At 41.1% G+C, this 21,554-nt stretch overlaps 2 non-coding genes across 2 annotated transcripts; both read left to right on the top strand.

The window, feature by feature from the left end:
* Window positions 1-7,214: 7,214 nt before the first annotated feature.
* Window positions 7,215-7,334, top strand: LOC138140886 (5S ribosomal RNA). Its single transcript, XR_011162797.1, has one exon. It is a non-coding gene; the product is annotated as a 5S ribosomal RNA (ribosomal RNA).
* Window positions 7,335-17,498: 10,164 nt separating this feature from the next.
* LOC138140885 (5S ribosomal RNA) lies at window positions 17,499-17,618 on the top strand. The gene has a single exon (XR_011162796.1). It is a non-coding gene; the product is annotated as a 5S ribosomal RNA (ribosomal RNA).
* The last annotated feature ends 3,936 nt before the right edge of the window (window positions 17,619-21,554 follow it).

Raw genomic sequence — 21,554 nt, 5'->3', positions numbered from 1 at the left:
ATTAAAAATTCAAATTTTTGAAGGAACTCTGAAGTTTCAATGCAGTGACCATGTTGCTAGGTAACTAATAAAAAACAGTGCGTGAAATGAAAAACAGAAATAGTCGTATGCGTTTTGTATGGTTTCTATGGTTTCGATCTTACTAACAATGCAATGAAAATGACCCACTTCAGGCACAGATAACTATGCGTGAATTTCAATTTTTTGAATCAATTATATAAAAACAAAATTGATTTGGCGGCCGCTACACAAAAGTGGTGGGAGGCGAGAACCTGTTTCCGCCGGTCAATTTTAAAATTAATAAATTTTCCCTGGATACGTATTCGACTTATCCGGTACGAGTTATTTTTAAATTAACTTAATGGCCCGTTGCTCTTGTTCTTTTTACATTGAATATGCGATGTTTTGGCATCGTTAGCAATAGTACAATACTCACGCATTTTTAATCTAAAATTAACAAAACTTGAATGGATCGGGATTATCACACTTCTGAATTGAAGTTTTCATTCGTTTAAAATATAATTGATAGTAATACGTAATGCGGATTGCCTAAACGTTGCTTCCATCACGTCAACATCACACATTCACGTTCGCCCGTAGAAATGGCGTGATGCACACGAAATCGATCCAAAAAGGCTCATAATATTTGTGTCACGCGAATCTACGTCGAAAACTAGAAAAAAAAAAAATTCAATTCGAATTTCAATAATCGAAACGATGCGTCGTCGATACTAAACGTAGGTAGTAACTAAAGTGTGATCGGGTGCGATAAAAGTGTCCGTCAATAATCATCATCCGACAATCATTTAATAGACGAACGCTAATTTTTGGCACTCACTCGGACGACAGAACCAGTCCAGACGGAAACCGGGGCGCGGGGTGGGTGGGTGGTTGTATGTCCGTGAATCTGTCCGGCGCGCGTCAACATTTCAGTTATCGTCGCGAGAGTTAAAACGAAAGGTGGTTAGTGTGAAAGTGACGTTTTTTCGTGGAGACACGTTACGAAGGGTGAGTACCTAATATAATATAAAACCAACCGAAAACCCACAATAGTGCCCCGGTTTATTATCGTGAATAGGTGTTTGGTAAATATTTTCTGTATTCCAACTAGCAAGTCTTTTATCAAAAAACTCCGGCAACATGGCTATTGTGGTATTGTTGATACCACCTAACTGAAGAACTTAGTTAATAACTAAGTCGACGATTTTATCGGGAAATTGAACGGAGAAACAAAAATAGCTCTTAGCGACAGTTGCCTGAAGTCGCAAATAACGGCGATTGACGAAATCACGTTTTTTTTATTTTAATTCCAATGAACAATACACAGGGTCACAATTATCTGTTATGTATTCTATAATGTTTTGCAAAGTAAATAATGTGAGTTGTCATGCGTAATATTAATTAGCTAAGTAATTTTTGCAAGTATTTTATGTCAGATATGCAATGTATAATAACGTAATGTTGCAAAGTATTTTAATTTTTATGCTAGGTAGAGATAATAACTCGACAATAACTCTTCTCTAATGAAAAAAAAAATAGAAAATGATTTAGGAACATAAAAAATCTCATTAAAACAGGAACAATTGAAATTAAAATAAACATAACATTCTGTACTAAAGTACAGTTTTGTTCACTCCTTTTTTCAAAGTCTTCTGTCCTCTCATTTGCACATACTGCTATTCCAAAACAGTGAAATTGTCTGTTTCAGGGAATCCTTAACGTTCCTTGCTAATGTCAACAACGTTTTCGATGAAACAAAGAGTCGGAAAAATGTCGGCTCATTGTATTCAATAACATACGCGACTACAAAACCATCTGTATCATTTGTAGGAATCGCGGTTTTTTCGATGAGAATTCGTTCTAATTTTTTCTTTCTTAAAAAAGCTAAGTAATTTTAATTTCACTAAAGATGAACATTTAGGCTATATGCTGGGTAATGCAAATCCATCAACCATCAACTAGGTTGTTCAGCAGATGTACGATTGTTTATTTGATTTCTTCTTCCGAAGAGTTGTATTCTGGCAAAATAGAAATTTATTCATAACATAACCTCAATCAACTAAATTATTTCGAATACAATAACCACATAACTACAAGTTGGATAGGCATGGGTGCAAAATACCGATAATGCATGAAACCTAATAATAATAATAATGACATAATAAAAGTTAATTAAAAATCGCTGTTTCACGTCTTTTTCTTTTTTGTTCGAGAGTTTTTGTGGTTCTGAAAAGAACCGTTTATAAATGTGTCGAAAACGAAAAACATCTATTTCGAACTGGTGTACTTGGTGACGGCTTTGGTACCTTCGGAGACGGCGTGCTTGGCCAACTCACCGGGCAACAACAGACGCACGGCAGTTTGAATTTCTCTGCTGGTGATCGTCGAACGTTTGTTGTAGTGTGCCAGACGGGAAGCTTCAGCGGCGATACGTTCGAAGATGTCGTTCACGAAACTGTTCATTATGCTCATAGCCTTACTAGAGATACCGGTGTCGGGATGGACTTGTTTCAACACCTTGTAGATGTAGATGGCATAGCTCTCCTTCCTCCTGCGCTTCTTTTTTTTGTCGCTCTTGGAAATGTTCTTCTGAGCTTTCCCGGCCTTCTTGGCTGCCTTACCACTTGTCTTCGGCGGCATTTTTCAATTCAATTCGATTCAACAAACTCGCGAACTGCTCTGACTCGTGTGCGTGCGTTAACTTTGCACCACCACCTTTCTGATAGGTAGTGTGTTCACCAGAACCCCACCTGAAAACGGGCTCCCACCAATCGTCACGTCCTATTCTCCTATCACGGAGGCTATAAATTCGAAGCACAGCTACCAGCTTTTACAATCGACGAGTCCCGTCCGTCAGTTTTATTACTTCTCGTGGTGTCTAACGAACGAACTTAAAATGTCAGGTCGCGGTAAAGGAGGTAAAGTGAAGGGAAAAGCGAAATCCCGTTCGAGCCGTGCCGGTCTCCAGTTTCCGGTGGGTAGGATACATCGTCTTCTCAGAAAAGGAAATTACGCGGAACGCGTCGGTGCAGGAGCTCCCGTCTATTTGGCCGCCGTCATGGAGTACTTAGCCGCCGAAGTTCTAGAATTGGCAGGAAACGCTGCCCGTGACAACAAGAAGACACGTATTATACCGCGTCATCTGCAGCTGGCCATCAGAAACGACGAGGAATTGAACAAACTCCTGTCCGGAGTTACGATCGCCCAAGGCGGTGTCTTACCCAACATTCAGGCCGTACTTTTACCCAAAAAAACCGAGAAGAAACCTTAAACGAATGATCGATCCATCTCCGTGGCGAAAACTCAAAATATCGGCCCTTCTCAGGGCCACTATAGCTTTTTTTTTTCGTAAAATGACCGATGCATCTTTTCTTTTTGTATTATTATCATTTACGACTGCAATGCCAAAAGGAAAGCAAGGGGTGTTTACGATCTTGGTACATTTATCAGGTAGTCAGTTAGTAATAATTGTCCGTTGTTTCTCGAAAGAACATCATGTTTCTTTTTTTTCCTCTTATTTTTATTTTGTGGTTCTGAAAAGAACCGATTTTGTATTTCGTATTTTATTCTGGTTTTCTCGAACGGTGAAGAGCGCCAGGAAATTAACCTCCGAAACCGTAGAGGGTGCGTCCTTGACGTTTCAAAGCGTAGACGACGTCCATCGCTGTCACGGTTTTACGTTTGGCGTGTTCCGTGTAGGTGACGGCATCTCGGATGACATTTTCCAAGAACACTTTCAGGACTCCGCGAGTTTCTTCGTAGATCAAACCGGAAATACGTTTCACGCCGCCACGACGAGCCAATCTTCTGATAGCGGGTTTCGTGATGCCCTGGATGTTGTCACGCAGGACTTTGCGATGACGCTTCGCTCCTCCTTTTCCCAATCCTTTGCCTCCTTTACCGCGACCGGTCATCTTTTCAGATTATTTCAACTGACACAAAATACCTGCACACCTCGTCCCTAGGAAGTCAACTACCGCAAAATTTCAACTAACGGAGCCTTATATAGATTCAACGGTTCACCATCGACCAATCGACGAAGTCAGCCGTTGACTTTGTTCACGTATAAAAGTACAATTTAATATGGCGGAATTTTTAGTACCCGTTTACCTTTCGACGCGTGCACGTCTAACGATCGTCAGAGTCGATTTTAATAATTGTCAGTTTTGTTTTTCATTCGTTTCATTCGAAATGGCCAGGACCAAGCAGACCGCACGCAAGTCCACCGGAGGAAAAGCCCCCAGGAAACAACTGGCTACCAAAGCGGCCAGGAAAAGCGCTCCCGCCACTGGCGGCGTCAAGAAGCCCCACCGTTACAGACCTGGTACCGTGGCTCTGCGTGAGATCCGTCGTTACCAGAAAAGTACCGAGTTGCTCATCCGCAAGCTTCCCTTTCAACGTTTGGTGAGGGAGATCGCTCAGGATTTCAAAACCGATTTGCGCTTCCAAAGCTCCGCCGTGATGGCCCTCCAGGAAGCGAGCGAAGCTTACTTGGTCGGTCTGTTCGAGGACACGAATTTGTGCGCCATCCACGCCAAACGTGTAACCATCATGCCAAAGGACATCCAACTTGCCAGACGTATTCGGGGTGAACGCGCTTAAATTTTTCCACATCGTGTTTCGGAAGAACAACACGAAACACGAATTTTATAACAAAAAAATCGGTTCTTTTCAGAACCTCAAACTTTACAGGCAAAAAAAAAAATATATCGCCCTTCAACCGGAAATGAATAAAATAAAAATGTCAATAATCGGTCGGTCCTCTCGATTCGGGTTGGGTTGCGGTCGTTCGTAAAATTTTATTGCATCCTGTCATCACCTACCTGCCAGCTGATGCTATCTATTTTATTTGGTTTCGCCGTAAGGATAGTTTTATTTCTTTTTTTCGTCGTAGATTATCGTGTGGCCCTGAAAAGGGCCATTTGTGCGTGCCCCGTTGCCGGTAGTACGATGATGACGTCGGAACGAGGCACAGCCGAACGAACATGAGTCGAGTATCCATCCACGTTTCTCACTTTTTCCTCTTCGGCGAAGCGGCCTTTTTCACCTTGACAGGAATGGCTTTGGCTGTCTTGGGTTTGGGTGCTTTGGGTTTTTTAGTCGGACCAGCCTTGTTAGATTTCTTCGCTTTGGAAGGCGATCGGGGTTTCGGGGCGGCTCTAGTTTTCTTTTCTGCCGAGGAGGCGGCCGATTTCTTGGCTTTCGCTGCGGCGGCGGAGGCAGCGACGGCGCTCTTCTTTTCGGCAGCAGTCTTCTTCGCTTTGGGGGAGGCTTGTTTTTTGGCTGTCTTCGAGGAAGCCTTGTCGGAAGTCGTCGCGACGGCGGTACGTTTGGCGGATGATTTTTTCGTCTTGGATGCGGCGGACGAAGCGGGTTTCCTCTTGTCGGAGGCGGAGGCGACTTTGGCACCACCGGAGGTGGACGAGGCGAGCTTGAACGAACCCGACGCGCCCTTACCTTTCGTCTGAACCAGAGATCCCGACGCCACGGCGCCTTTCAGATATTTCTTGATGAAAGGGGCGACCTTTTCGGCGTCGACTTTGTAATTTGCGGCGACGAACTTCTTGATGGCCTGAAGAGACGATCCTCCGCGTTCCTTGAGTCCCTTGATGGCGTTGTTTACCATCTCGGATGTCGGAGGATGGGACGGTTTCGCCCTGGGATTTTTCGCTTTTTTCTCTTTCTTCGCGTGGGATTGAGGGGTGGCAGCGGAACCGGTGGTGACCGATGATGCTGTTTGATTTTCGACGTCGGCCATCTTTCACGTTAAAACGTTAAAAGTTAATAATAATTATTGAAAAAACACTTGCTCACACACGTACACTTCGAGCACCTCGTGAACGAGAATTGAACAAAAAAATTTTCTAAGTCTTTATAAAATAGTCGCCACTGCGGACGGAAGACTGAACGCGCACCGCGTCCGCCGTCGAAGAAATTGCAGGCCTCGGAATCGTTGCCCGCGTGATGGCATCGTCCTCTTTCCTCGATCACCATCGCCACCGTGTGATCAAGCTGGCCGAACTCGGTTTCCGAAGTTTCCCTGGAGATAGCGAAGTTCGTCTCGGAACGTCGGTGGGTTTCGAATCAGGTACACGCCCCTCCAACCACCAGCCCTAAATCCGGGTCGTCACGGTTTCGATTCGGGACCGACGGTTTACGTCGGCGGTGCGGGGTAGACGCGTCGATTCCGGGAATCCATATTTCGTTCGCCGAAATATTGGTCCATCTCTTCCCGGAATACCGCGCCACCTTCTCGATTTTACGACATCTTCGCGTCGCCAAACGCTTCCGAAACGGTCGAAGCACAGAAAGGACCTGGTGTTCGAACCGAGGCAATTCCGACAACAGGATGCCGCGAACCGCCTCTCCGACGTTCAGGTCGATCGTTTTCGGCGGAAGTTGAAACGGGACGAGTCGACGACGGGTCCCGTTGCCGTCCGGACCCTTCGGGACGGCCGAAAGTCCGTCGAGAGGATCATCCGAAAGGAGACGGTCTTCATCGTCCGACCGATGCCGCACCTACGAGTTTTCCGATATTTTCTTCGACGGATCTTCAGGTTTTCTTCCTTTCTTCCGTCTTTCTCTCTTCGTAATTTCGTGTCCGACCTGCGTCGTCCGAAGTCGGGGTGAAGATCGAAGAAAAAACGCCAAAAATAACAACTCGTCAGCCACGCACACCGCGTTCGAATGTCTAACGGTCCAACTTGGATTTTCGAAGATCGCCGAATCCGAGGGACGATAAATAATAATAATAATAATAATAATGGTAATAAATAATAATGTTAATAATAATAATAATGATATGATGATTATAACGATAATTATTATAGATAGGTAAATAGAAACACAGGTCTCCTCTCGAAAATCGGAACTTCCTGATATTACTTACATATTTCGGTCGATCCAAATGTGGGAATCTCGTCGTCGTCGGAGCAAGCAGCGCGGTAGGTGGGGTGAAATTCTGGATTTTCCACCGCCGCCGGCGGTCGAAAAATGTGCGACGCGGGAGATCGCCAGTCCGTCTAGTAGTCTCTCTTGTCGTTAGAGCGTGACGTGGTGGTTGTTGTGGGATTTCCCGTTAGTTCGGTCCGACGTCGGTCGTCAGAGGGTAAGTGCATACGGAAACGAAACGCATCGCGTTTTGATGTTCATATTCGTGCATCGGAATGTTAAAAGCAATATATTTTACACCAACGATCACACCTAAACACCACGGCAACGGCCATACCACGTTGAAAAGCACCGGTTCTCGTCCGATCACCGAAGTTAAGCAACGTCGGGCGCGGTCAGTACTTGGATGGGTGACCGCTTGGGAACACCGCGTGCCGTTGCCCCCCAACACTTTTTGTTTTTTTTTGAAATCCATAGCAACCACCGAACCGATTTGTTTTTCGTGCAGGTATTCGGAAACATGCACAGACCCGTATAATGTAGATTCATAGCTTTAAGTACTAGATAATTAAGAAAACAATTTTTTTTGTCGATTAATTGTAAACAATTGCAGAATAAAAACTCGTCAAACGGTAAAGGTTGTCGTTCGATCACCGAAGGTAAGCCACGCGGGCAGCGGTCAGCACTTGGACGGGTGACCGGTTCATTATATTCCTTCCGTGAGTTTAACAAAGATAACATATGCAAATGTCGTAAGTGCGACGAGGAAGACGGCGATCTTTTAATGTAAAAAAAATATATATTAGGTTACGCGTACATGCCACTTTGACTGCTGCTTTATTTTTTTGGTTTTTAAATAATTAGAGATCTGAATTCAACATATCAGTTCTATGTTATAATGGACAGACAATGTTGTATTCTTGGCCCCTAACACGTTAAGACCAACATAAAAACTAGAATAACTTACCATTCGTTAAACGTTAAACAATTTCGAACCACGTTTTTTTGAGCTCGAACAAACTCATAACACAACACTCATTTATTAGTCACTGGACCATTGTAAAACGAGAAGAGAGAAAAACCATGCGAAACTATTTTTAAAACGAAGAGAATAAAGGTTTTAAATGGTAGGGCTGTATGACAGACTTGTCAATTATCGTGGGGGGTACGGCTGAGATTTATGACGAAATCGAGCGGCGCCGGCGGTCGGTCACTTTCACGAAAGAGGTCTAAACACGGGTCGTTTACGATACCCTCTGGTTACTAGAAAAGTTCTAGACAGATGTTTGTCGGCTTTTCGAGGTATTTATTTGTGAGTCCAAAGACTCAATGGAGTAATATCGGACTGAAATTCCAAGATTTTGCTGTGTAATCCAAAAAACTATGTTCCTCGTAACATTTAACGATGTGTTAATTCAACTATTATTTTAATTTTTCGTATACGTATTTATACTAAAAAGTACAGCGCTTCCAACAGTGAATTGTGAATTGAAAATGTTTCAAAGAAAGATCGATAGTTTTGAAAAAAATTACATATTAATAAATTTAGATAGATTTAGAAGTATACATTGCACTTACTTTTCAAAATTATTGTACTTCTGATTTGGTTGAAATAACATAATATGTAGCAGTCATAGTCTTGTGTACATTGCAGTCGCGGCTGGTGTTGGGTAAAACCTTTATTTTTTAGGGGGTCATTACCCAAATGACCTCATGGACCAGCCGTTCCTGTTAGGTTTTATATATCAAATTGATTCGTCTGTCTTTTTCATCATGCCTTCGAAAAGCGAGCTCCTGTTTCGCCAAAGTAACTGTGACGTCAATTAAATACGATAATAAAATTCGGTTTTTCCGAACTTATTGTGAGTGAGAGCAGTGAGAGCATCTTCTTTTCGTATCCACCTCCACCCGGCGGCAGTAGTGCAGTGCTTATCAACATAATTACCGGCGTCTCGCCTCCACATTTTGACTTTTTTGTGTTTTATGTGTTCTCTAAGTCCAAAATTTTTAAATTTTTAAAAAGAGATTGCGGTACTATTCCTGTTGCTGAAATTATAATAATATATTTATTAATTTTTGTATTATATGTCTGTGTTATATTGTGTGAATTTGGAACAGCTATATCTAAAAGATATGCTTGCTTTTGTTGTTTATTTAAAATAATAATGTCTGGTCTGTTATGCTGAATGTGAATGTCAGTTAAAACTGTGCGATCAAAATATAATTTGTAATTGTCATTTTCTAAACAACTTTCTGGTTTATAAATGTAATGTGGTTGTGTATCCTTTAATAAATTGAATTTAACTGCTAAATTCATGTGTATAATTTTTGCGAATATATCATGACGTTTTTTATATTCGCTGTGAGCCAAAACGGTGCAAGATCTTGTATTGCAAATATAAAACCCTCAGCTCTTTAAAATATCTCCCATGTAAAGACTTTTGTTTTATATTTGCTATAGTGTCATATCACGAGCTCTATTGAGAAAATAATTTTTTAGTGAAGCAATTTGATTGTGTTGTAGAATTTCTAGATTTGAAAAACCCCTACCACCATTTTCGCGTGGTAAATTAAATCTTTCAACAGCAGATTTGGGGTGATGTTTACAAAATTTTGTAAAGAGAACTCTAGTTTGAATATTTATATTCTTTAAATTAGTTTTGGACCATTTTATAACACCAAAAGAATAGATTTAATTTGATTTGATTGATTAATACCTAAATATTTATAAAATTCTCCTTTATTTAAATTTTTAATGATTTCTCCTTCTTTAGTTATATATTCTAAATTTTCGTAATGACCACGACATATTGATTGATTTTCAGTTATTGTTAAGTTTTATGTCATCCATATAAAGAAGGTGATTTAATTTAATATTAATTTTATAAATTTTAAGAATTTTAATTAACCATGAATGTGGTACTGAATCATAGGCTTTTTTGTAGTCTATGAATTGTTGTTGCATTATTTTCCAAACGTTTGAGACTTAAAATATTCGTCAAATGTTCTTCTTTTTTTAAATCAGAATACCCCTGACAAATCCGAACATTTTGTTTTGCGGTAGATAAAAGTAAACATGGGCCAAGACAGAATATTAATATTCGGTGTGGAATTTTCCTGCGTTCTTGTTCATTTCTATCGAAGTGCTCACGAAAAGTTGTGAATATCAACACTTTGTAATTGTCGTAGTGAAAAATAAAAAAGATAGCTATGGGGCACAACTTATTTCGCACTTCATTAGAAAAGTAACAGTATTAAAATAAAAAAAATATTTTTCTAAATTTCGAACGTTAGGTCTATCCTGACCAGCCGCCAATTAGTGGTATTATTTTATTTTTTGCTGTTTTCCACAATAGTTATTTTTTAATTAAATCATTGATTCAAAAAATTGAAATTAAAAATTCAAATTTTTGAAGGAACTCTGAAGTTTCAATGCAGTGACCATGTTGCTAGGTAACTAATAAAAAACAGTGCGTGAAATGAAAAACAGAAATAGTCGTATGCGTTTTGTATGGTTTCTATGGTTTCGATCTTACTAACAATGCAATGAAAATGACCCACTTCAGGCACAGATAACTATGCGTGAATTTCAATTTTTTGAATCAATTATATAAAAACAAAATTGATTTGGCGGCCGCTACACAAAAGTGGTGGGAGGCGAGAACCTGTTTCCGCCGGTCAATTTTAAAATTAATAAATTTTCCCTGGATACGTATTCGACTTATCCGGTACGAGTTATTTTTAAATTAACTTAATGGCCCGTTGCTCTTGTTCTTTTTACATTGAATATGCGATGTTTTGGCATCGTTAGCAATAGTACAATACTCACGCATTTTTAATCTAAAATTAACAAAACTTGAATGGATCGGGATTATCACACTTCTGAATTGAAGTTTTCATTCGTTTAAAATATAATTGATAGTAATACGTAATGCGGATTGCCTAAACGTTGCTTCCATCACGTCAACATCACACATTCACGTTCGCCCGTAGAAATGGCGTGATGCACACGAAATCGATCCAAAAAGGCTCATAATATTTGTGTCACGCGAATCTACGTCGAAAACTAGAAAAAAAAAAAATTCAATTCGAATTTCAATAATCGAAACGATGCGTCGTCGATACTAAACGTAGGTAGTAACTAAAGTGTGATCGGGTGCGATAAAAGTGTCCGTCAATAATCATCATCCGACAATCATTTAATAGACGAACGCTAATTTTTGGCACTCACTCGGACGACAGAACCAGTCCAGACGGAAACCGGGGCGCGGGGTGGGTGGGTGGTTGTATGTCCGTGAATCTGTCCGGCGCGCGTCAACATTTCAGTTATCGTCGCGAGAGTTAAAACGAAAGGTGGTTAGTGTGAAAGTGACGTTTTTTCGTGGAGACACGTTACGAAGGGTGAGTACCTAATATAATATAAAACCAACCGAAAACCCACAATAGTGCCCCGGTTTATTATCGTGAATAGGTGTTTGGTAAATATTTTCTGTATTCCAACTAGCAAGTCTTTTATCAAAAAACTCCGGCAACATGGCTATTGTGGTATTGTTGATACCACCTAACTGAAGAACTTAGTTAATAACTAAGTCGACGATTTTATCGGGAAATTGAACGGAGAAACAAAAATAGCTCTTAGCGACAGTTGCCTGAAGTCGCAAATAACGGCGATTGACGAAATCACGTTTTTTTTATTTTAATTCCAATGAACAATACACAGGGTCACAATTATCTGTTATGTATTCTATAATGTTTTGCAAAGTAAATAATGTGAGTTGTCATGCGTAATATTAATTAGCTAAGTAATTTTTGCAAGTATTTTATGTCAGATATGCAATGTATAATAACGTAATGTTGCAAAGTATTTTAATTTTTATGCTAGGTAGAGATAATAACTCGACAATAACTCTTCTCTAATGAAAAAAAAAATAGAAAATGATTTAGGAACATAAAAAATCTCATTAAAACAGGAACAATTGAAATTAAAATAAACATAACATTCTGTACTAAAGTACAGTTTTGTTCACTCCTTTTTTCAAAGTCTTCTGTCCTCTCATTTGCACATACTGCTATTCCAAAACAGTGAAATTGTCTGTTTCAGGGAATCCTTAACGTTCCTTGCTAATGTCAACAACGTTTTCGATGAAACAAAGAGTCGGAAAAATGTCGGCTCATTGTATTCAATAACATACGCGACTACAAAACCATCTGTATCATTTGTAGGAATCGCGGTTTTTTCGATGAGAATTCGTTCTAATTTTTTCTTTCTTAAAAAAGCTAAGTAATTTTAATTTCACTAAAGATGAACATTTAGGCTATATGCTGGGTAATGCAAATCCATCAACCATCAACTAGGTTGTTCAGCAGATGTACGATTGTTTATTTGATTTCTTCTTCCGAAGAGTTGTATTCTGGCAAAATAGAAATTTATTCATAACATAACCTCAATCAACTAAATTATTTCGAATACAATAACCACATAACTACAAGTTGGATAGGCATGGGTGCAAAATACCGATAATGCATGAAACCTAATAATAATAATAATGACATAATAAAAGTTAATTAAAAATCGCTGTTTCACGTCTTTTTCTTTTTTGTTCGAGAGTTTTTGTGGTTCTGAAAAGAACCGTTTATAAATGTGTCGAAAACGAAAAACATCTATTTCGAACTGGTGTACTTGGTGACGGCTTTGGTACCTTCGGAGACGGCGTGCTTGGCCAACTCACCGGGCAACAACAGACGCACGGCAGTTTGAATTTCTCTGCTGGTGATCGTCGAACGTTTGTTGTAGTGTGCCAGACGGGAAGCTTCAGCGGCGATACGTTCGAAGATGTCGTTCACGAAACTGTTCATTATGCTCATAGCCTTACTAGAGATACCGGTGTCGGGATGGACTTGTTTCAACACCTTGTAGATGTAGATGGCATAGCTCTCCTTCCTCCTGCGCTTCTTTTTTTTGTCGCTCTTGGAAATGTTCTTCTGAGCTTTCCCGGCCTTCTTGGCTGCCTTACCACTTGTCTTCGGCGGCATTTTTCAATTCAATTCGATTCAACAAACTCGCGAACTGCTCTGACTCGTGTGCGTGCGTTAACTTTGCACCACCACCTTTCTGATAGGTAGTGTGTTCACCAGAACCCCACCTGAAAACGGGCTCCCACCAATCGTCACGTCCTATTCTCCTATCACGGAGGCTATAAATTCGAAGCACAGCTACCAGCTTTTACAATCGACGAGTCCCGTCCGTCAGTTTTATTACTTCTCGTGGTGTCTAACGAACGAACTTAAAATGTCAGGTCGCGGTAAAGGAGGTAAAGTGAAGGGAAAAGCGAAATCCCGTTCGAGCCGTGCCGGTCTCCAGTTTCCGGTGGGTAGGATACATCGTCTTCTCAGAAAAGGAAATTACGCGGAACGCGTCGGTGCAGGAGCTCCCGTCTATTTGGCCGCCGTCATGGAGTACTTAGCCGCCGAAGTTCTAGAATTGGCAGGAAACGCTGCCCGTGACAACAAGAAGACACGTATTATACCGCGTCATCTGCAGCTGGCCATCAGAAACGACGAGGAATTGAACAAACTCCTGTCCGGAGTTACGATCGCCCAAGGCGGTGTCTTACCCAACATTCAGGCCGTACTTTTACCCAAAAAAACCGAGAAGAAACCTTAAACGAACGATCGATCCATCTCCGTGGCGAAAACTCAAAATATCGGCCCTTCTCAGGGCCACTATAGCTTTTTTTTTTCGTAAAATGACCGATGCATCTTTTCTTTTTGTATTATTATCATTTACGACTGCAATGCCAAAAGGAAAGCAAGGGGTGTTTACGATCTTGGTACATTTATCAGGTAGTCAGTTAGTAATAATTGTCCGTTGTTTCTCGAAAGAACATCATGTTTCTTTTTTTTCCTCTTATTTTTATTTTGTGGTTCTGAAAAGAACCGATTTTGTATTTCGTATTTTATTCTGGTTTTCTCGAACGGTGAAGAGCGCCAGGAAATTAACCTCCGAAACCGTAGAGGGTGCGTCCTTGACGTTTCAAAGCGTAGACGACGTCCATCGCTGTCACGGTTTTACGTTTGGCGTGTTCCGTGTAGGTGACGGCATCTCGGATGACATTTTCCAAGAACACTTTCAGGACTCCGCGAGTTTCTTCGTAGATCAAACCGGAAATACGTTTCACGCCGCCACGACGAGCCAATCTTCTGATAGCGGGTTTCGTGATGCCCTGGATGTTGTCACGCAGGACTTTGCGATGACGCTTCGCTCCTCCTTTTCCCAATCCTTTGCCTCCTTTACCGCGACCGGTCATCTTTTCAGATTATTTCAACTGACACAAAATACCTGCACACCTCGTCCCTAGGAAGTCAACTACCGCAAAATTTCAACTAACGGAGCCTTATATAGATTCAACGGTTCACCATCGACCAATCGACGAAGTCAGCCGTTGACTTTGTTCACGTATAAAAGTACAATTTAATATGGCGGAATTTTTAGTACCCGTTTACCTTTCGACGCGTGCACGTCTAACGATCGTCAGAGTCGATTTTAATAATTGTCAGTTTTGTTTTTCATTCGTTTCATTCGAAATGGCCAGGACCAAGCAGACCGCACGCAAGTCCACCGGAGGAAAAGCCCCCAGGAAACAACTGGCTACCAAAGCGGCCAGGAAAAGCGCTCCCGCCACTGGCGGCGTCAAGAAGCCCCACCGTTACAGACCTGGTACCGTGGCTCTGCGTGAGATCCGTCGTTACCAGAAAAGTACCGAGTTGCTCATCCGCAAGCTTCCCTTTCAACGTTTGGTGAGGGAGATCGCTCAGGATTTCAAAACCGATTTGCGCTTCCAAAGCTCCGCCGTGATGGCCCTCCAGGAAGCGAGCGAAGCTTACTTGGTCGGTCTGTTCGAGGACACGAATTTGTGCGCCATCCACGCCAAACGTGTAACCATCATGCCAAAGGACATCCAACTTGCCAGACGTATTCGGGGTGAACGCGCTTAAATTTTTCCACATCGTGTTTCGGAAGAACAACACGAAACACGAATTTTATAACAAAAAAATCGGTTCTTTTCAGAACCTCAAACTTTACAGGCAAAAAAAAAAATATATCGCCCTTCAACCGGAAATGAATAAAATAAAAATGTCAATAATCGGTCGGTCCTCTCGATTCGGGTTGGGTTGCGGTCGTTCGTAAAATTTTATTGCATCCTGTCATCACCTACCTGCCAGCTGATGCTATCTATTTTATTTGGTTTCGCCGTAAGGATAGTTTTATTTCTTTTTTTCGTCGTAGATTATCGTGTGGCCCTGAAAAGGGCCATTTGTGCGTGCCCCGTTGCCGGTAGTACGATGATGACGTCGGAACGAGGCACAGCCGAACGAACATGAGTCGAGTATCCATCCACGTTTCTCACTTTTTCCTCTTCGGCGAAGCGGCCTTTTTCACCTTGACAGGAATGGCTTTGGCTGTCTTGGGTTTGGGTGCTTTGGGTTTTTTAGTCGGACCAGCCTTGTTAGATTTCTTCGCTTTGGAAGGCGATCGGGGTTTCGGGGCGGCTCTAGTTTTCTTTTCTGCCGAGGAGGCGGCCGATTTCTTGGCTTTCGCTGCGGCGGCGGAGGCAGCGACGGCGCTCTTCTTTTCGGCAGCAGTCTTCTTCGCTTTGGGGGAGGCTTGTTTTTTGGCTGTCTTCGAGGAAGCCTTGTCGGAAGTCGTCGCGACGGCGGTACGTTTGGCGGATGATTTTTTCGTCTTGGATGCGGCGGACGAAGCGGGTTTCCTCTTGTCGGAGGCGGAGGCGACTTTGGCACCACCGGAGGTGGACGAGGCGAGCTTGAACGAACCCGACGCGCCCTTACCTTTCGTCTGAACCAGAGATCCCGACGCCACGGCGCCTTTCAGATATTTCTTGATGAAAGGGGCGACCTTTTCGGCGTCGACTTTGTAATTTGCGGCGACGAACTTCTTGATGGCCTGAAGAGACGATCCTCCGCGTTCCTTGAGTCCCTTGATGGCGTTGTTTACCATCTCGGATGTCGGAGGATGGGACGGTTTCGCCCTGGGATTTTTCGCTTTTTTCTCTTTCTTCGCGTGGGATTGAGGGGTGGCAGCGGAACCGGTGGTGACCGATGATGCTGTTTGATTTTCGACGTCGGCCATCTTTCACGTTAAAACGTTAAAAGTTAATAATAATTATTGAAAAAACACTTGCTCACACACGTACACTTCGAGCACCTCGTGAACGAGAATTGAACAAAAAAATTTTCTAAGTCTTTATAAAATAGTCGCCACTGCGGACGGAAGACTGAACGCGCACCGCGTCCGCCGTCGAAGAAATTGCAGGCCTCGGAATCGTTGCCCGCGTGATGGCATCGTCCTCTTTCCTCGATCACCATCGCCACCGTGTGATCAAGCTGGCCGAACTCGGTTTCCGAAGTTTCCCTGGAGATAGCGAAGTTCGTCTCGGAACGTCGGTGGGTTTCGAATCAGGTACACGCCCCTCCAACCACCAGCCCTAAATCCGGGTCGTCACGGTTTCGATTCGGGACCGACGGTTTACGTCGGCGGTGCGGGGTAGACGCGTCGATTCCGGGAATCCATATTTCGTTCGCCGAAATATTGGTCCATCTCTTCCCGGAATACCGCGCCACCTTCTCGATTTTACGACATCTTCGCGTCGCCAAACGCTTCCGAAACGGTCGAAGCACAGAAAGGACCTGGTGTTCGAACCGAGGCAATTCCGACAACAGGATGCCGCGAACCGCCTCTCCGACGTTCAGGTCGATCGTTTTCGGCGGAAGTTGAAACGGGACGAGTCGACGACGGGTCCCGTTGCCGTCCGGACCCTTCGGGACGGCCGAAAGTCCGTCGAGAGGATCATCCGAAAGGAGACGGTCTTCATCGTCCGACCGATGCCGCACCTACGAGTTTTCCGATATTTTCTTCGACGGATCTTCAGGTTTTCTTCCTTTCTTCCGTCTTTCTCTCTTCGTAATTTCGTGTCCGACCTGCGTCGTCCGAAGTCGGGGTGAAGATCGAAGAAAAAACGCCAAAAATAACAACTCGTCAGCCACGCACACCGCGTTCGAATGTCTAACGGTCCAACTTGGATTTTCGAAGATCGCCGAATCCGAGGGACGATAAATAATAATAATAATAATAATAATGGTAATAAATAATAATGTTAATAATAATAATAATGATATGATGATTATAACGATAATTATTATAGATAGGTAAATAGAAACACAGGTCTCCTCTCGAAAATCGGAACTTCCTGATATTACTTACATATTTCGGTCGATCCAAATGTGGGAATCTCGTCGTCGTCGGAGCAAGCAGCGCGGTAGGTGGGGTGAAATTCTGGATTTTCCACCGCCGCCGGCGGTCGAAAAATGTGCGACGCGGGAGATCGCCAGTCCGTCTAGTAGTCTCTCTTGTCGTTAGAGCGTGACGTGGTGGTTGTTGTGGGATTTCCCGTTAGTTCGGTCCGACGTCGGTCGTCAGAGGGTAAGTGCATACGGAAACGAAACGCATCGCGTTTTGATGTTCATATTCGTGCATCGGAATGTTAAAAGCAATATATTTTACACCAACGATCACACCTAAACACCACGGCAACGGCCATACCACGTTGAAAAGCACCGGTTCTCGTCCGATCACCGAAGTTAAGCAACGTCGGGCGCGGTCAGTACTTGGATGGGTGACCGCTTGGGAACACCGCGTGCCGTTGCCCCCCAACACTTTTTGTTTTTTTTTGAAATCCATAGCAACCACCGAACCGATTTGTTTTTCGTGCAGGTATTCGGAAACATGCACAGACCCGTATAATGTAGATTCATAGCTTTAAGTACTAGATAATTAAGAAAACAATTTTTTTTGTCGATTAATTGTAAACAATTGCAGAATAAAAACTCGTCAAACGGTAAAGGTTGTCGTTCGATCACCGAAGGTAAGCCACGCGGGCAGCGGTCAGCACTTGGACGGGTGACCGGTTCATTATATTCCTTCCGTGAGTTTAACAAAGATAACATATGCAAATGTCGTAAGTGCGACGAGGAAGACGGCGATCTTTTAATGTAAAAAAAATATATATTAGGTTACGCGTACATGCCACTTTGACTGCTGCTTTATTTTTTTGGTTTTTAAATAATTAGAGATCTGAATTCAACATATCAGTTCTATGTTATAATGGACAGACAATGTTGTATTCTTGGCCCCTAACACGTTAAGACCAACATAAAAACTAGAATAACTTACCATTCGTTAAACGTTAAACAATTTCGAACCACGTTTTTTTGAGCTCGAACAAACTCATAACACAACACTCATTTATTAGTCACTGGACCATTGTAAAACGAGAAGAGAGAAAAACCATGCGAAACTATTTTTAAAACGAAGAGAATAAAGGTTTTAAATGGTAGGGCTGTATGACAGACTTGTCAATTATCGTGGGGGGGTACGGCTGAGATTTATGACGAAATCGAGCGGCGCCGGCGGTCGGTCACTTTCACGAAAGAGGTCTAAACACGGGTCGTTTACGATACCCTCTGGTTACTAGAAAAGTTCTAGACAGATGTTTGTCGGCTTTTCGAGGTATTTATTTGTGAGTCCAAAGACTCAATGGAGTAATATCGGACTGAAATTCCAAGATTTTGCTGTGTAATCCAAAAAACTATGTTCCTCGTAACATTTAACGATGTGTTAATTCAACTATTATTTTAATTTTTCGTATACGTATTTATACTAAAAAGTACAGCGCTTCCAACAGTGAATTGTGAATTGAAAATGTTTCAAAGAAAGATCGATAGTTTTGAAAAAAATTACATATTAATAAATTTAGATAGATTTAGAAGTATACATTGCACTTACTTTTCAAAATTATTGTACTTCTGATTTGGTTGAAATAACATAATATGTAGCAGTCATAGTCTTGTGTACATTGCAGTCGCGGCTGGTGTTGGGTAAAACCTTTATTTTTTAGGGGGTCATTACCCAAATGACCTCATGGACCAGCCGTTCCTGTTAGGTTTTATATATCAAATTGATTCGTCTGTCTTTTTCATCATGCCTTCGAAAAGCGAGCTCCTGTTTCGCCAAAGTAACTGTGACGTCAATTAAATACGATAATAAAATTCGGTTTTTCCGAACTTATTGTGAGTGAGAGCAGTGAGAGCATCTTCTTTTCGTATCCCACCTCCACCCGGCGGCAGTAGTGCAGTGCTTATCAACATAATTACCGGCGTCTCGCCTCCACATTTTGACTTTTTTGTGTTTTATGTGTTCTCTAAGTCCAAAATTTTTAAATTTTTAAAAAGAGATTGCGGTACTATTCCTGTTGCTGAAATTATAATAATATATTTATTAATTTTTGTATTATATGTCTGTGTTATATTGTGTGAATTTGGAACAGCTATATCTAAAAGATATGCTTGCTTTTGTTGTTTATTTAAAATAATAATGTCTGGTCTGTTATGCTGAATGTGAATGTCAGTTAAAACTGTGCGATCAAAATATAATTTGTAATTGTCATTTTCTAAACAACTTTCTGGTTTATAAATGTAATGTGGTTGTGTATCCTTTAATAAATTGAATTTAACTGCTAAATTCATGTGTATAATTTTTGCGAATATATCATGACGTTTTTTATATTCGCTGTGAGCCAAAACGGTGCAAGATCTTGTATTGCAAATATAAAACCCTCAGCTCTTTAAAATATCTCCCATGTAAAGACTTTTGTTTTATATTTGCTATAGTGTCATATCACGAGCTCTATTGAGAAAATAATTTTTTAGTGAAGCAATTTGATTGTGTTGTAGAATTTCTAGATTTGAAAAACCCCTACCACCATTTTCGCGTGGTAAATTAAATCTTTCAACAGCAGATTTGGGGTGATGTTTACAAAATTTTGTAAAGAGAACTCTAGTTTGAATATTTATATTCTTTAAATTAGTTTTGGACCATTTTATAACACCAAAAGAATAGATTTAATTTGATTTGATTGATTAATACCTAAATATTTATAAAATTCTCCTTTATTTAAATTTTTAATGATTTCTCCTTCTTTAGTTATATATTCTAAATTTTCGTAATGACCACGACATATTGATTGATTTTCAGTTATTGTTAAGTTTTATGTCATCCATATAAAGAAGGTGATTTAATTTAATATTAATTTTATAAATTTTAAGAATTTTAATTAACCATGAATGTGGTACTGAATCATAGGCTTTTTTGTAGTCTATGAATTGTTGTTGCATTATTTTCCAAACGTTTGAGACTTAAAATATTCGTCAAATGTTCTTCTTTTTTTAAATCAGAATACCCCTGACAAATCCGAACATTTTGTTTTGCGGTAGATAAAAGTAAACATGGGCCAAGACAGAATATTAATATTCGGTGTGGAATTTTCCTGCGTTCTTGTTCATTTCTATCGAAGTGCTCACGAAAAGTTGTGAATATCAACACTTTGTAATTGTCGTAGTGAAAAATAAAAAAGATAGCTATGGGGCACAACTTATTTCGCACTTCATTAGAAAAGTAACAGTATTAAAATAAAAAAAATATTTTTCTAAATTTCGAACGTTAGGTCTATCCTGACCAGCCGCCAATTAGTGGTATTATTTTATTTTTTGCTGTTTTCCACAATAGTTATTTTTATATTAAATCATTGATTCAAAAAATTGAAATTAAAAATTCAAATTTTTGAAGGAACTCTGAAGTTTCAATGCAGTGACCATGTTGCTAGGTAACTAATAAAAAACAGTGCGTGAAATGAAAAACAGAAATAGTCGTATGCGTTTTGTATGGTTTCTATGGTTTCGATCTTACTAACAATGCAATGAAAATGACCCACTTCAGGCACAGATAACTATGCGTGAATTTCAATTTTTTGAATCAATTATATAAAAACAAAATTGATTTGGCGGCCGCTACACAAAAGTGGTGGGAGGCGAGAACCTGTTTCCGCCGGTCAATTTTAAAATTAATAAATTTTCCCTGGATACGTATTCGACTTATCCGGTACGAGTTATTTTTAAATTAACTTAATGGCCCGTTGCTCTTGTTCTTTTTACATTGAATATGCGATGTTTTGGCATCGTTAGCAATAGTACAATACTCACGCATTTTTAATCTAAAATTAACAAAACTTGAATGGATCGGGATTATCACACTTCTGAATTGAAGTTTTCATTCGTTTAAAATATAATTGATAGTAATACGTAATGCGGATTGCCTAAACGTTGCTTCCATCACGTCAACATCACACATTCACGTTCGCCCGTAGAAATGGCGTGATGCACACGAAATCGATCCAAAAAGGCTCATAATATTTGTGTCACGCGAATCTACGTCGAAAACTAGAAAAAAAAAAAATTCAATTCGAATTTCAATAATCGAAACGATGCGTCGTCGATACTAAACGTAGGTAGTAACTAAAGTGTGATCGGGTGCGATAAAAGTGTCCGTCAATAATCATCATCCGACAATCATTTAATAGACGAACGCTAATTTTTGGCACTCACTCGGACGACAGAACCAGTCCAGACGGAAACCGGGGCGCGGGGTGGGTGGGTGGTTGTATGTCCGTGAATCTGTCCGGCGCGCGTCAACATTTCAGTTATCGTCGCGAGAGTTAAAACGAAAGGTGGTTAGTGTGAAAGTGACGTTT

This window comes from Tenebrio molitor, unplaced genomic scaffold, assembly GCF_963966145.1.
Source record: "Tenebrio molitor unplaced genomic scaffold, icTenMoli1.1 SCAFFOLD_511, whole genome shotgun sequence".
Classification (NCBI taxonomy): Eukaryota; Metazoa; Arthropoda; class Insecta; order Coleoptera; family Tenebrionidae; genus Tenebrio; species Tenebrio molitor.
Note: the sequence above shows the minus strand (reverse complement) of the source record. Positions and strands in the feature narration are given on the sequence as shown.